We start from the raw sequence: 15,878 nt of genomic DNA, 5'->3' as shown, positions 1-15,878 counted from the left end.
CTCTCCTGCTCATTCATGTCCTTTTCTTTCAAAACCCTATCAAAAAGCTTTCTTTTGATAGAGAACTCTCAGCAAAACAGGCATAGTAGTGTACATAGGTCAATTCCAATCTCCCAATCCACCCCTCCGCCCCGCCAACTTGGTATCCATGCGTTTGTTCTCTATGTCTGTCTCTATTTCTGCTTTGCAAATAGGTTCATCTGTACCATTTTTCTAGATCCAACCTATATGCGTTAATATACGATATTTGTTTTTCTCTTTCTGACTTACTTCACTCTGTATGATGGTCTCATGTTTTATATTATGTGACTTTTACCACAATAAAAAAGTTTTTAAAAACAGCCTTAATTTTAACTCATTGCTTATGAAAAATAATACAAATACATTGGTCTTGTTTGTCCACTAGTTTTTTTTTTTTTCCTTCTTATTGTATGTATATCATCCCATTAAAATTCCTGTGTCAGTCCTACAAGGTGGGAGGTATTATTTTGTCCTTTTTAAAAAGAAGGACTGGAGGCTAAATGCCTCTCCAATTCACAGTGCTAATCAGAGTCCTATCTGATACTCAAACCCATGCAGTCTGACTTCAAACCATGTGAGTCTTATCAGTTTCACTTTTGTGTTTCTAAAATCTCTTGAGTCTCGTAATCTGGAGAAATGTGTGCAGATATTTGGAAAGAAATATGCATGGACTAGTTTTTAGTTTCTTGAAGCCCTGAGACTGGGACTTCTGCTGGGATGGTTATGCTAACAGGGGACTGAGCAAGTATAGCTGAGCAGGTTTCACAAGAGTTGGTCCACTTTTTTTGTGTTTCCTATGTGAGTTTCAAATAAATTTTGACTTTAAAAAAGTTTCCTGCAAAAAAAAATTTTTTTTTTTTGCTTCTATAATCTTTGTTCAAAGATCTTTCTCTCTTCAGCCTTGCAGAACCTCCTTCTCTTCCTTCCTCATTCTAAGCCTTTTTCATTCAATCAGTTCCTCAAGGATTTATGGTCCTTTATGGTCAGTGAGTTGGGGATACGAACAGGTAATTCTCAAATGTAAACAGCAAACAAAAAAAAGTTTCACCTTATCAAAAACCTATAAATTAAAATAACTTTGAGTGAGATACCAATCTCTGACTCTTACAAGGGCAAGAGTGAAAGCCTGTGGAAACACATATTCATGAACTGTAGGTGGGAATATAAATTGCAGAAAACTTTGTGGATCAATTTGACAGTATCTTTAAATATATCCTTTCATTCCAAAATTCCACAGCTAGTAATAATATCCTGTGAAAACAGGATAAGTACCCAAAGGAACACATGCATAGTGAAAAATTAGAAACAACCTAAATATGCAACATATTTAGGGACTGTTTGCATAAATTATGGTAAATGCAAATAATGACATTATTAAAATATTGATGTCCTATATGTCCTATATCTATCCTATATGTCCTATATCTATCTAATAATATCTAATAAGATATTATTAAGTAAAAAGACTAAATCACAAGACCATATATTCTGTGGTCAAAAAATATATATATCCATTTAAAAAGTCAGTGATAGCTACCCAAGTGTTAGTTGTGGCTTTTATGATGATGGAATTATGAGTGACTTATTTTTACTTGTCTAAGTCTTCTAATTTTTCTATAATTGAGATTAATTTTTTTTTTTTTTTAATTTTTGGCTGTGACTGGACATGCAGGATCTTAATTCCCCACCAGGGATTGAACCTGTGCCCCTACATTGCAAGCACAGAGTTTTAACCACTGTTTTGTTTTTAATTTTAAAAATAATTTTAAGGCAATTATTTTTAAAATAATTTTTTTTAAAAAGCCTTTCTAGCTAATATAGAATTGTTCGATGTCCAGGCCTTAGCAAGTGACTCTTCTCCAAATTCTTGAGGAGAGAAACATTTAACTGCCAAAAAATGCAGTTTTTCTGCTTAACCACTTCATTCTAACAGGTCAGGAAAGAGGGATTATGGCTTAGCTTCAGATAATGATCCAGAAATTATCTGGACCTTTTTAAAAAATTCATAATTTCACAACTCAGCAACATTTTTAAAATTAATTTTTTGCTTTATTTTCTTTGATTTTTTATAGTACATAGTTTGGTAAATTTCTTTTTTAATATTTATTTTTTACTTATTTGGCTACACTGGGTCTTAGTTGCAGCACGTGGGATCTTTTTAGTTGCTGCATGCAAACTGTCAGTTGTGCCGTGTGTAGTCTAGTTCCCTGACCAGGGATCAAACCTGGGCGCCCTGCACTGGGAACACAGAGTCTTAGCCACTGGACCCCTGCTTTGGGGGATTACACACGGTCTTGATCACAACATACACATACTTTTCAGTTGTTTTTTTTTCCTGCTTAATATCATATGAACAGTTTCCCATGTTATAAATTCTTTTTTAAAAAGGTAGAATGCCATTTAACCAAGTAAATGTGCCATGATTTACTGAAATATTTCCCTGTCATTGGAAATTTGTTTCCAATTATTCATATTATAAATAATGCTGTGATGAACATTCTTATATACTAATATGGATATCTCACTCCCTCACACCCAAGCAATCATGAGATCCTAGATATCAAATATGTTTACTTCTTTTCAATCCCACTGTCACCAGCCTTGTACAGGCCATCATCATCTCTAGGCTAGAACAACATCTTTCTTTTTTCTAATTTTGAAAGTGAAAGTGAAAGTCTTTCAGTCACGTCCAACTCTTTGCGACCCCGTGGACTATACAGTCCATGGAATTCTCCAGGCCAGAATACTGGAGTGGGTAGCATTTCCTTTCTCCAGGAGATTGTCCCAACTCAGGGATCGAACCCAGATGTCCCGCATTGTGAACTGATTCTTTAGCAGCTAAGACACAAGGGAAGCCCAAGAATACTGGAGTGGGTAGCCTATCCCTTCTCCAGTGGATCTTCCCGACCCAGAAATCAAACCAGGATCTCCTGCATTGCAGGTGGATCCTTTACCAACTGAGCTATCAGGTTTTAATGTAATCCATTTTAAATAGGTAATATATTCACTGGTTCATCGAGTACAAAAGGGTATACAGTGAAATTTCTCTTTCCCCTTCCTATCCTCCAGTCACTGAATTCCCTCTCCTGAGGAAGTTGGAAATCAATATTATCACATATTTATGCAGTAGGTATTTACTGAGCACCTCCTACAGGTCAGTCACTTATTAGACCTGGAGCTATTAATATAATGGTAAGCAAGATATATGGAAATAGTATATAGACTCATAGATCTTACATTTAGTTTGAGAATACAAACAAAAATTAATTTCAATTGAAGCAAATATTATGAAGAACATAAACAAGGGACTGAGATAAGTAATAACAAGTCGAGTTTATTCTAGGTAAAATGGTCAAGATAGCCCTCATTGAGGAGGTAGCATTTACACTGAGATCTAAAGCAAGACGAATGGACCAATTAAAGAATAGGAGGAAGAGCGCTTTGAGAAGATGGAAGAGCTCATGCAAAGGCCCTGAGGTGGGAAAGAACTTGGTGGGTACTACGAATAAAAGAAGAGGAGAGAGAAGGGATTTCCCTGGTGGTCCAAGTGTTAAAAATCCACTTGCCAATGCAGGGTACCTGAGTTTGATCCCTGGTCTGGGAAGATCCCACATCCCACAGGATATCTAAACCCAGCATAGAGTCCATGCTGTGTAACAAGAGAAGCCACTATAATGAGAAGCACATGCACCACAACTAGAGAGTCGCCCCCACTCGCCCCAACTGGAGAAAGGCCCAGCAGCAACAAAGACCCAGTGCAGCCAAAAATAATAAATAAATAAAATACTTGTTTAAAAAAAAAAAAAGGAGAGGGATAGAACATAGTGAAGAGGTTGGCTTTGGCTTTTCATGGGAAGAAGACTCTTCCTCCATCGTAAATGGAAAGAAAGAAGGGACAAATTGAAGGTGCAAATAAAAGCAGGGCTTTGTTCTTTGCTGGTGGGAAGATTAGAGTTTTCATCCAATGGTTTCTAATTTCTTGATGACAGGTGAGCCAAGGTTTTTGCTAAAACTAAGAATGGAGAAAGGGGTGCAAAAGGTTTGAGAACATAGGAGGCTTTCTGTCATAGTCACCTTGGGAAATAGGAATGTGTTCCTATTAGAGAAACATGATGGGGCTCTTGGGATGCTCTGAGTGCTAACTTGAGGCTTGAGATTCTGCCTTGGACATGAAATGAATTCAGCTGTCATTTATCAAGTCACCAACAAAAGAGTTGATCATTTGAATTAGGAAAAAAAACTCTTGAAGAAAGTAAGTGGGGAAAGAATAAGGAGAGCATTAATCCTTAGAATATGCTGAGAGAGAGAAGGTGGGGGGTGAGAAATAAGAAGTAGAGAAGCACAATATCCTCAACCACAGGCAGAGAATTTAAGAAAGGAAGTGTTGAGAATTCCCTGGTGGTCCAGTGGTTAAGACTCCGCACTTTCACAGCTGAGGGCCCCAGGCTGGATCCCTGGTCATGGAACTAAGATCCTGTTAGCTGAGAGGTGGAGTTAAAAAAAAAAAAAGTCCCAAATAATTTCTAAAAATAAGAAAGTGGTGGGCTTCCCTGGTGGTTCGGTGGTAAAGAATCCACCTGCCAATGCAGGAGGTACTAGTTCGATCCCTGATCTGGGAAGATCTCACGTTCTGCAGAGTCACTAACCCCAAGTATGCCAACTTTTGAGCCTGCGCTGTAGAGAGGGAGCTGTGACTACTGAGCCCACGTGTGGCAACTCCTGGAGCCCATGCATCCTAGAGCTTGTGCTCCACAACAAGAGAAACCAACACAATGAGAAGCCCTCACACATCTAGAGAGGTGCCCCCTCTCACCACAACTAGAGAAAAGCCCACACAGCAACAAAGACCCAGCACAGCCATAACAAAATAAATTCATAAAAAAGAAAGTGGTTATCAGCAATGTCCCTATCAGAACATTGAGGTCTGGGAAGCGAGGGCTGGACAGGAAGACCGCATCTGGTTTAAAAGGAGGCCTCCCTACCTGGGGTTCATTCATCCCTAGAGTTGATGGAACTGATACCAGACCACAAAGGGATGAAGACGACTGAATGGCACTAAATGAGGCTGGTAAAAATGAGCCACTTATGCAAAGAAACTAGAGAACCAAGACATTTGAAAAGGCAGCAGGGTCAAGTGAGATATGTCCTAAATGGGGAGGTTTATAAATGTGTGAAAAGGAGAAGAAGCTCGTGGAGACAGGCTGGAAATATTGGAGAGAAGAAGACGTGAGCAAGGATCCTTTTCAAGACTGAATGGGCTGTAATTTATTCAACAAATATTTATGAACGCCTGGCAGGCGAGGAGCCTGGATGATAGATGTATGTGAATCAAGTGGAAAAATTCTTGCCTTTCTTGGTGTGCACGGTCTAGTTAGTAGCTAATCAAGAGCTGAGAGAAGAGGAGGGAAAGGTATCTTTCTCATACTTCAAGGTAGACTGGGAGTAAAAAACACTGGGAAGTTTTGCACTTAGTAGAAAATAGGAGAACTAAAGGTAGTGTATTAGTCTTCTCAGGCTGCCATAGCAAAATACCACAGACTGGGGGGCTTGCATGACAGAAATTTATTTTCTGAGGCTGAAAGTACAAGATGAAGGTACCAGGAGGTGTTGGGGGGAGGAGGGCAGTGTGCTTCCGTGGTGGCCCAGTGGTTAAGAATCCACCTGCTAATGCAGGGGGCATGGGTTCGACCCCTTGTCCGGGAAGATCCCACATGCTTTGGAGCTACCGAGCCCACACACCACAACTACTGAAGTCCTAGCACCCTGGAGTTTGTGCACCACAATGAGACGCCTGCTCACTGCAACCAAGAGTAGCCCCAGCTCACCACAACTAGAGGGACTAAAATAGGAAATCTAGTCTGGCCAGGGATTGTCAGGAACTGCTGTGTTATCTCCCAGTTTCCTAGGATACCTACTTGGAAATGTACATAGACAGCTGAAACCAAATAAGTCTATAGGTTGCTAGAGAAGGGGAAAAAAAAACCCCAACCAAATGCTTTTTTAAAAATTTAAATTCAAATTAAGCTTCAAGGAACAGTGAGTTCAAAAGTTTTGATAATATGTTACATTTATAAAACAATTTAGATTTTATTTACTTTAACATACGTTTTATATTCTCACGTGTTTCTCGCAATAATCTGGTAGAGTAGTTGATACTACAATAGCAAATCTCCATTTTTTAGGTGAAACTGAAACTGGGGGGATTTATAAAGTCACTGGGCTAGAATTGGTGTGATTGGGTCTTCTTAACTTTTGTGCGTGCTAAGTCGCTTCCGTTGTGTCCGACCCTTTGAGACCCCATGGACTGTAGCCCACCAAATTCTTCTGTGCATGGGATTCTCCAGGCAATAATACTGGAGTTGGCTTCCATTTCCTTCTCCATCTTAACCTTTGTACCCACTCTGATTTTTCTAATTTATCTTCAATTCACTATTCAGTGCTAAGAAAAATATCAAAAACCAGATAAAGGGGAGGTTGTATTATGATCCTACAAAAAGTAAAATTTCCAGATAAAAGCTTCAGAAAAGAAAATTTCCACACATCAAATGTATGTATTGTTCTCTGACATGACTTTTTTTTTTATTGTAGTATAGTTGATTTAAAATGTTGTGTTAGTTTTGGCTGTATAGGAAAGTGAATCTGTTATTCATGTATCTACTCTTTTTTAGATTCTTTTCCCGTTTAGTTATTATGGAGTATTAAGAAGTTCCCTGTGCCATACAGTAGGTCTTTATTAGTTATCTATTTTATATGTAGTAGTGTTACTTAAACAATGTGACGTGGAGATAAGAATCATTAATTGATGTTCTGTCAGTGACCAAAACCATTAAACAGGGAAGTAGATGGAAACTACCACCACTTTTCTGAGAAATTCAGAGATCTCAGATAAAAATAAAAACTAACATTAAACATTTGTGAATCTAACACCCAGAACTGACAACTGTTAATATTTTATTATATATGCTTTAATTTTTTTCTAGCAGAAGAAGTATAACCTTACAGGTAAAATGCTTCCAGATCCCTATGCCTAGCTGGAGTCTCCCTCCTGCTTGGCCAGAGGGGAGCCCTAGTATGAGATGAGACAGCAGACAGAGTGTGTGGTATTGCTCTCAGGTTCCTTTCTATAAAATCACTTTGGGCTGGCTGAGTCCTCTGACTGAAGGGCAAGCTTACTTCAAGGTGGCTCTGTCTCCAGAACCTTACCCCCCCAGGTGCCAGTAACAGCGCCCCATCTTTCTTCCTTCTATGAGTGGTAAGAGCACCATGACTGGTCCTTGGACGTTTTACTATCCTTGTGGTTTCCTCATACCTTCGTAAATTCTCTCTCATTAAACAATACTCAGGCTGGCCTAATTTGACTAGGCATCTGTTTCCTCTTTGTTCCCTGACCGATTCAGCTGGGAAGTTAGAAATGCAGACTTTCAGACTTCCCCGGTGGTCCAGCTGTTGACAATCCACCTTCCAACGCAGAGGACACAGGCTCTTCGTCCTGGAAGATTCCACATGCCTCAGAGAGACTAAGCCCGCGTACCACAACGACCGAGCCGAAGCACCCTAGAGCCCACGCTGCCAACAAGAGAAGCCGCCACGATGAGAAGCCCGCGCCCCGGAACAAAGAGTTCCCTACGCTCGCCGCAACTAGAGAAAGCCCGTGTGCAGCAACGAAGACCCAGCACAACAGAAATTTAATAAATGAGTATTTTAAATGCAAATTTTGAAGGCTCCCCCCCACTTTCTTTTTCTTTCTTTTTTTTTTCAGTAAAGTAATTTAACAATTTATTTTTTATTTTATCAAAGTATAGATGATTTACAGTGTGTTAATTTCTGGTGCATAGCAAAGTGATTCAATCATACACACACACACACACACACATTCTTGTTCATATTCTTTTCCATTATGGCTGATTACAGGTTGTTGAATATGGTTCCCTAGGTTATACAGTAAGGCCTTATGGTTTATCCATTCTATATGTAACAGCTTGCTTCTGCTAATCCCAAACTCCCAGTCCATCCCTCTGCTCCTCCCTTGCAGCCAGGATGTCTGTGACTCTGTTTCTACTTGACAGGTAAGTTTATTTGTGTCATATTGTAGATTCCACATATAAGGGATATCATATAGTATTTGTCTTTCTCTTTCTGACTTCATATAGTATGATGATCTCTAGGTCCATCCATATTGCTGCAAATGGCATAATTTCATTCCTTTTATGGCTGAGTAGTATTCCATTGTGTGATCTATGGCACGTATTCTTTAGGTATTCATCTGTCAAGGGACATTTAGGTTTTTTCTGGGTTTTAGCTACTGTAAATAGTGCTACTGTGAACATAGGGATGCATGTGTCTCTTCAAATTACTTTTATCCAGATATATGCCCAGGTGTGGCATTGCTGGATCATATAGCAACTCTGTTTTTAGCTTCTTGAGGAACCTCCATACATTTTTCCATAATGGCTGCACCGATTTACATTCCCCCCAACAGTGTAGGAGGGTTCCCTTTTGATTAGATGCTTTCTGTACCTAAGCTTGTTAAATGTTAACTCTTTCATTGACCAGTTTGAAAACCAACCTCACTATTTTTAAAATTTATTTTCCTTTTTAAGAAAATAATAGACTTGGTTTTGTTTGAGCAGTTTTAGGTTCACAGATGATCAAGCCAATAGCGTAGAAAGCTCTCATATACTCCTTTCTCCCTTTCTCAGTTTCCCCTACTGTTAACACCTTCCATAGTTGTTGTCCAGTCGCTCAGTCATTTCTGACTCTCTGCGACCCCATGGACCGCAGCACGCCAGGTTTCCCTGTTGTGCACTATCTCCTGGAGTTTGCTCAAACTCATACTCATTGAATTGGTGATACCATCCAACCATCTCATCCTCTGTCGTCCCCTTCTCCTCCTGCCTTCAATCTTTCCCAGCATCAGGGTCTTTTCCAGTGACTCAGCTCTTGCCAGGAGGTGGCCAAAGTATTGGAGCTTCAGCTTCAGCAATAGCCCTTCACTTAATTCACTTAGTTATTCATTCAGTCAACAGCTCTAAGTGCCCCCATGTGCCTGTCATCGGGCCAGGTCTTATGGATACACAGGTAACAAGACACAGTTCCTGCCCTTAAAAGAAGACACTCGGTTGAGAAGGAAGCAACTTAATCATGGCTAATTTGGATGCGATAGAAGATTGAGGAAGCAGGAAGCGACTTCAGTGACCAGGGAAGGCCTCTCTGTGGAGGTGGCATTTCAGCCTGAAGCCTGAGATAAAGCCTGAGGGAAGAGTGCTTGTGGCAGAGGAAACCACAAGTGCAAAAGGTGGGAGAGACCTTGGTGTTTTCAGGGAGCAGAGAGGAAGCCACTGCGCTCGGAGCCCAGTAAACTGGAGATGCACTGTCAAGTTGGAGAGCTAAGCAGAAGTCTGGGCAGGTCACGGTGAAGTATTTGCATTGTATTCCAAGGGCGCTGAAGTGGCATTAGGAATTTTAAGTAATAGAAGTGTGCATATTTTTAGAGATTATTCTTGCTGTTGAGCAAGGGTAGTTTGGAAAAGGACAAGATGGAAGTAGAACCACAAATAACAAATGTCGGTGAGAATGTGAGCAAAGGGAGCCCTTCCACCCAGCTGATGGGAAGGTAAATTGATGTACTCAGTGTGGAAAATAGTAGGGAGGTTCCTTTAAAAAACAACTAAAATTAGAATATGATCTAGCAATTCTACTCCTGGGTATATATCCAAACAAAAACACTAATTTGGTAAGATTCCTGTACCTCAATGTTCCTAGCAGCATTATTTACAATAGCCAAGATACATGAGCAACCTAAGTGTCCATCAACAGAGGAACGGATAAAGAAGATGTGGTAGAGCTTGCCTGGTGGCTCAGTGGTAGAGAATGCGCCTGCCGATGCAGGAGACAGGCTTTCAGCCCCAGTCTGGGCGGCTCTCACGTGCTGAGCAGGAGCTAAGCACGTGTGCCTCAACTGTTGAACCTGTGCTCTGGAGCCTGGGGGCCGCAACCGCTAAAGGCTGCACACCCGAGATCCTGGGCTCTGAGGCAAGAGAAGCCACTGCAACGAGAAGCCCTCCCACCTCAACAAAGAGCGGCCCCTACTCTCCACAGCCAGAGAAAAGCCTGAGCAGCAACCAAGACCCAGCACGGCCAAATAAATAAAGTTATTTTTTTAAAAAGATGTGGTATGTATGTGTGTATATACACACACACACACACACATATATATACATACACACACACATATATACACACACATACACATACACACACACACACACATATATATATACACACACACAATGGAATACTACTCGGACTTGGAGGGCATATGCTTAGGGAAGTAATTCAGAGAAAGATACTGAATGTTATCATTTATAAATGGAAACTAAAAACTAAACAAATGACTATAACGAAAAGAGGGAACTTCCCTGGTGGTCCAGTGGCTAAGACTCTGCACTCCCAAAGCAGGGGACCCAGGTTTGACCCCTGGTCAGGGGACCAGATCCCACGTGCCACAGCTTAGAGTCTGTATGCCACAGTTAAGACCTGGTGCAGCCAGAAGAATGACTGAATGAATAAATAAATAAGGAAAATACGGAAATAGAGATATGTCAGTGACAGTGAAGTAGAGAGAATTGGCTGGATTTGAGAGCTATTTTGGGGGTAGCACCAGTGAACTTGGCAGATGAAGAAAGGAAAAACTCTATGTTGATGGGTAGATATGACTTTCACAACTGGATAGCTGGATGGTGGAGCCATTTACGGAGATGGGAAAGATATTTCTGGAGGGAATACGAAAAATTATAACTCAAGTCATTCTTTGAGAAACATTGTCCAGAGCCCACGAATGCAAGCTTAAAGCTCTGCAAAATAATTAGACAACTCCAACCCTACTTTGGAAAAAGGAGTGATGTTAACTTTTATCCAATACTTTTTATATGCCAAGTGCTATCATACCTATTATGTTATTTAATCGTTATCATGGTCCTGTGATATTATCTCTAATCTATAGATGAGGAAACAGAAGCTGAGATGGGTTAAGTGACTTGTAAAACACTGCAAGCTAGTAAGGTGGTGAACCCGATGAAAGTGAAATTGTAAGTCGCTCAGTCATGTCCCACTCTTTGCAACCCCACGGTGTGTGGTCCACCAGGCTCCTCTGTCCATGGAATTCTCTAGGCGAGAATACTGGAGTGGGTAGCCATTCCCTTCTCCAGGGGATCTTCCAGACTCAGGGGTCGAACCCTGGTCTCCTGCATTGCAGGCAGATTCTTTACTGTCTGAGCTGCCAGGGAAGTCCGGTAAACCTAGTATGCAAACCTATTTCTTCAGAGACCAAGTTCAAAGCTGTTTTACCACACAACACTGCCTTTAATAGCAGATTCTTTCCTCATAGCCTTTGTCATTTAATTTCTTAAATATGACCATGGGAACCACCTGGTAAAAGGAATTAAATTAGCTCTTATGTAATTGCTTTCCTTTCTCTTCCAAAGAATAATCTTGATTAAACAAATTAATATTTGATTTACATCAGTGCTGGTCTTCTTTCAAATGTCATATGGTGTTACACAGGAGATATATATTTTTTTACTTCCTCATTCTATTTTCACCATATTATGAAATAAAGAAATTTGAACTTTAAAAAATCCAGGAATCTCACCATTTCTCTCTTCTGTGATCTTTGAGGTCAAATGTTAAATCCTACCAATGAAGAAGCTACAGTTCTGTGTATTTAAGTAACAGTTATGATGAACTGTTCAACTCTCTCCAAGTTTTTGCCCAGTCCCTTCTCCTCTGTGGCTGATTCATTTCCCCTTTTCTTGGTTATATTCCTGCAGTCATCATGTTGAGTTAGGACTTGTGATTCTGAAATAAGAAACGTTTAGGCAGTTTTGCAAAATGCAACCCGGATACACCTGGTCCTTTTAATGACTAACAGCAATCCAAATGTGACCTACCAAAAACCTAGATAAATGATATCCTCTTGGAAGAAAAATACCTCTTGGCTCAGGAGGGAAATGCTGAGAACTATGGCAAGCTTTCTCAGGGAAAAAAATCGTCTTTTTCCAAATTCACCAGTTTTTAGAACAACTTCACTCAAACACTTGTTTTAAAAAGTTATCAAGGACTTCCCTGGTGGTCCAGTGGTTAGGAATCCACCTGCCAGGGCAGGAGACACAGGTTCGATCCCTGGTCTGGGAAGATTTCACATGCCTCAGGGCAAGTAACCCCGTGTGCCACAACTACTGAGCCAGCATTCTAGAGCCCGCAAGCCACAACTACTGAAGCCTAAACGCTGCTGCTAGAGAGTAGCCCCCTTGCGCAACTAGAGAGAGCCCATGCGCAGCAACAAAGCCCCAGCACAGCCAAAAATATAAATAAATAAAAATTAAATATATCAGAGCCATCTCACAATTATTAGAATGACTGCTGCTGCTGCTAAGTCGCTTCAGTCGTGTCCGACTCTGTGCGACCCCATAGACGGCAGCCCACCAGGCTCCCCATCCCTGGGATTCTCCAGGCAAGAACACTGGAGTGGGTTGCCATTTCCTTCTCCAATGCATGAAAGTGAAAAGTGAAAGTGAAGTCGCTCAATCGTGTCCGACCCTATGTGACCCCATAGATGACAGTCCACCAGGTTCTGCCGTCCCTGGGATTTTCCAGGCAAGAGTACTAGAGTGGGTTGCCATTGCCTTCAGCTACTATTTAAGAAAATCCAGAGGATAACAAATATTGGAGAGGTCGTGAAGAAATTGGAACCCTTCTGTGCCGTTGGTGGGAGTGCAAAGTGGTGTGACTGCTATGGAAAAAGGATAAGGCCATTCCGCAAAAAATTAGAAATAGTATTACCATATTATCAACAATTCCTCTTCTGGCTAAATATACCAAAAAAATTGCAAGCAGGGACTTGTCAAGGTATTTGTATACCCATGTTCATAGGAACATTATTCACATTAGTCAAGGGGTGGAAGCAACCCAAGTAACCATCAACAGATGAATGGATAAACAAAATGTGGGATATACATACAAAAGAATATTAGCTTTAAAAAGGAAATTCTGCAATATGCTACAACATCAATGAACTTTGAAGACATTATGTTAAGTGAAATAAGTCAATCACAAAAATACAAATATTTTATGAGTCCACTTAATACAAAGTACCCAGAGCAATGACATTCATGGAGACAGAAAGTATAATGGTGGTTTCCAAGGACTGGGGCAAAGGGGCATGGAATGCTATTGTTAAAAGGATAGAGTTTCAGGTTTTCAAGATGAAAGAAAGTTCCGGAAATAGATGGTAGTGATGGATGCAGAACAATGTGAACAGATTTAATGCCACTGAACTGTACAGTTAAAAATAGTTAAGATGGGTTAAACAAAAACATGATTTTAGAAAGTAAGTTCAAAATAGATTTGATAAATTTGGGGTGGTGAATAAACAGGATTTTTCATCTACAGCATCATCTCCAGAGGTTACAAAAGTGAAGTGAAATTTGCTCAGTCATGTCGTACTCTTTGTGACCCCATGAACTGTATAGTCATGGAATTCTCCAGGCCAGAATACTGGAGTGAGTAGCCTTTCCCTTTTCCAGGGAATCTTCCCAATCCAGGGATCGAACCCAGGTCTCCCACATTGCAGGCGGAGTCTTTACCAGCTGAGCCACAAGGGAAATCCAAGGGAGCCTGTAATTTCTGCTAAAGTATACTACCTCACTCATTTGAAAACAAAATGAGAAAGTCTATATGTGTGTAATTGGCCAACTGACATTTTATTAAAACTCCATCTAAAACAAAAATTAATAAAATAAATTTTGTGTTATGTGTATTTCATCACAATTAAAAATCAAAAACAATTTTTAAAGTTACTAGTAGGTCTAGTAAGACTGACAATTTGGGGAGATAAATGTTTATTTCATTTTGGTGAGGGGGTGGGGGAGCAGTGTCACACTCTGCAGCTTCTGGAATCTTAGTTCCCTGACCAGGGATTGAACCCCAGCCCTCAGCACTGAAAGCTCTGAGTCCTAACCACTGGACCACCAGGGAATTCCCATTTCATCTGTCCTTAAACAGAACTGGGATAAATGGAAATATTTTAGATTTTAATACCTTTAGAATTTTAGCATTTATTGATCATCTATTCCAAAATTACCCGAACAGAAATACTTCTACCCCCGATCAAAGAATATTTACTCTCTAATTATGTTCTTCCAGTAATTGGGAGCTTTTATAGTGATGGGAGGCAACTCATTCCAGCTCCTTGATGCTCACTTTGGTTTGTAACTCAAATTTCCTATGCTTTGCTGCTTTGTCCACCTGTAATCTACAAAAAAAGATCATCCTGTTGCACTAGAGTCAGTCCTATTCTGATACCACCATTTAAAAGACTACACTTTATTAATGAATGTACTTTTTGTGTCTGTGTTCTAACTTACATGACTTTTCCAGCATATGTTTTCTAGTCTTCAGGAAACATAACAGGGTAAAAATGTTATGCTTTTAAAAATACATCAACTACCGACACATAGATTAAAAAAAAAAAAAGGATCACTCATTCTTCATTTAGCCTCATATCCCAAAGATGATAATTGTCTGTCATGTGTTTGGAATATTTTCAAGTATAAACAAATCATTCTATTGTATCACAAATTATATCACACTATGAGAAGGAAATGGCAACCCACTCCAGTATTCTTGCCTGGAGAATCCCAGGGATGGAGGAGTCTGGTGGGCTGCCATCTATGGGGTCGCACAGAGTTGGACACGACTGAAGCGACCTAGCAGCAGCAGCAGCATTCATATTGTTCTATAGTTTACTTTTCTCTTTTTGTGATCTATTCTGTGTAAATTATCAAAAGTTATTCTATTCATGGAATATTTTGAGTCATTAATGGGGCTTTCCTAGTGACTCAGACCGCAAAGAATCCACCCGCAATGCGGGAGACCTGGGTTTGATCCCCAGGTCACAAAGATCCCCTGGGGAAGGGAATGGCTATCAATTTCAGCATTCTTGCCTGGAGAATTCCATGGACAGAGGAGCCTGGCAGGCTACAGTCCATGGGGTGGCAAAGAGTCGGACATGATCGAGTGACTAACACTTTTTTTTTTTTTGAGGCCTTAGTGGAAACATATTGTTATGACCGTAACAATGCATTGGGAAGGATTTTCATGATACTGCTCTGTCTTATCTCTTCCTTATTCAAAAGTGAAAGTTTTCTTACAAAACAGGTTTTGATTTGAATAATATCTAAACCTAAACTCCAATTAAAAACAAATTTAAAATCTGGCAAATTGCTTTTGAAGAGTTCCTATGGGAGAATATCAAAGTTAATGAACTTTTACTGTACTTTGAATTTCTGGTGTCTTTTTTTTTTTTTTTTTTTGACTTCTTGAAACTGTTAGCACTAATTCTTGAAAAAATTCCCAACCAACAGAAATCCTGTAGTCTCACTGGTACCCTATTTTTTTCTGAGGATATTAATTGCTTCTTCCTGCAGAATCAGATAGAGGTCATTTTTTTGTTCCATGATCATTAGAATCAGATAGAGGTCACTTTTTTTGTTCCATGATCATTCTGTACACTATCTTTGAAATGTTGCTTACATTTTGCTCCTTAATCTCTACTCCCCTATACAACTGGTATTTGCTTTAGGGTCAAGTCTGAGATTCTTCCAGGCTTGGAAGAAATATCTTCTATGACATTCCTGATATATAGTCATTTAAATTGTAGGTGGAGGACTTCCCTGGTTGCCCAATGGTTAAGAATGCAACAGTGTAGGAGACACAGGTTCTGTCTCTGGTCTGGGAAGATTCCACATGCCACTAGGCAACGAAGCCTGTGCTCCACAACTACTGAGCCTGTGCTCTAG

This window comes from Cervus canadensis, chromosome 1, assembly GCF_019320065.1.
Source record: "Cervus canadensis isolate Bull #8, Minnesota chromosome 1, ASM1932006v1, whole genome shotgun sequence".
NCBI classification, from domain to species: Eukaryota; Metazoa; Chordata; class Mammalia; order Artiodactyla; family Cervidae; genus Cervus; species Cervus canadensis.
This window is presented reverse-complemented; position numbering follows the sequence as displayed.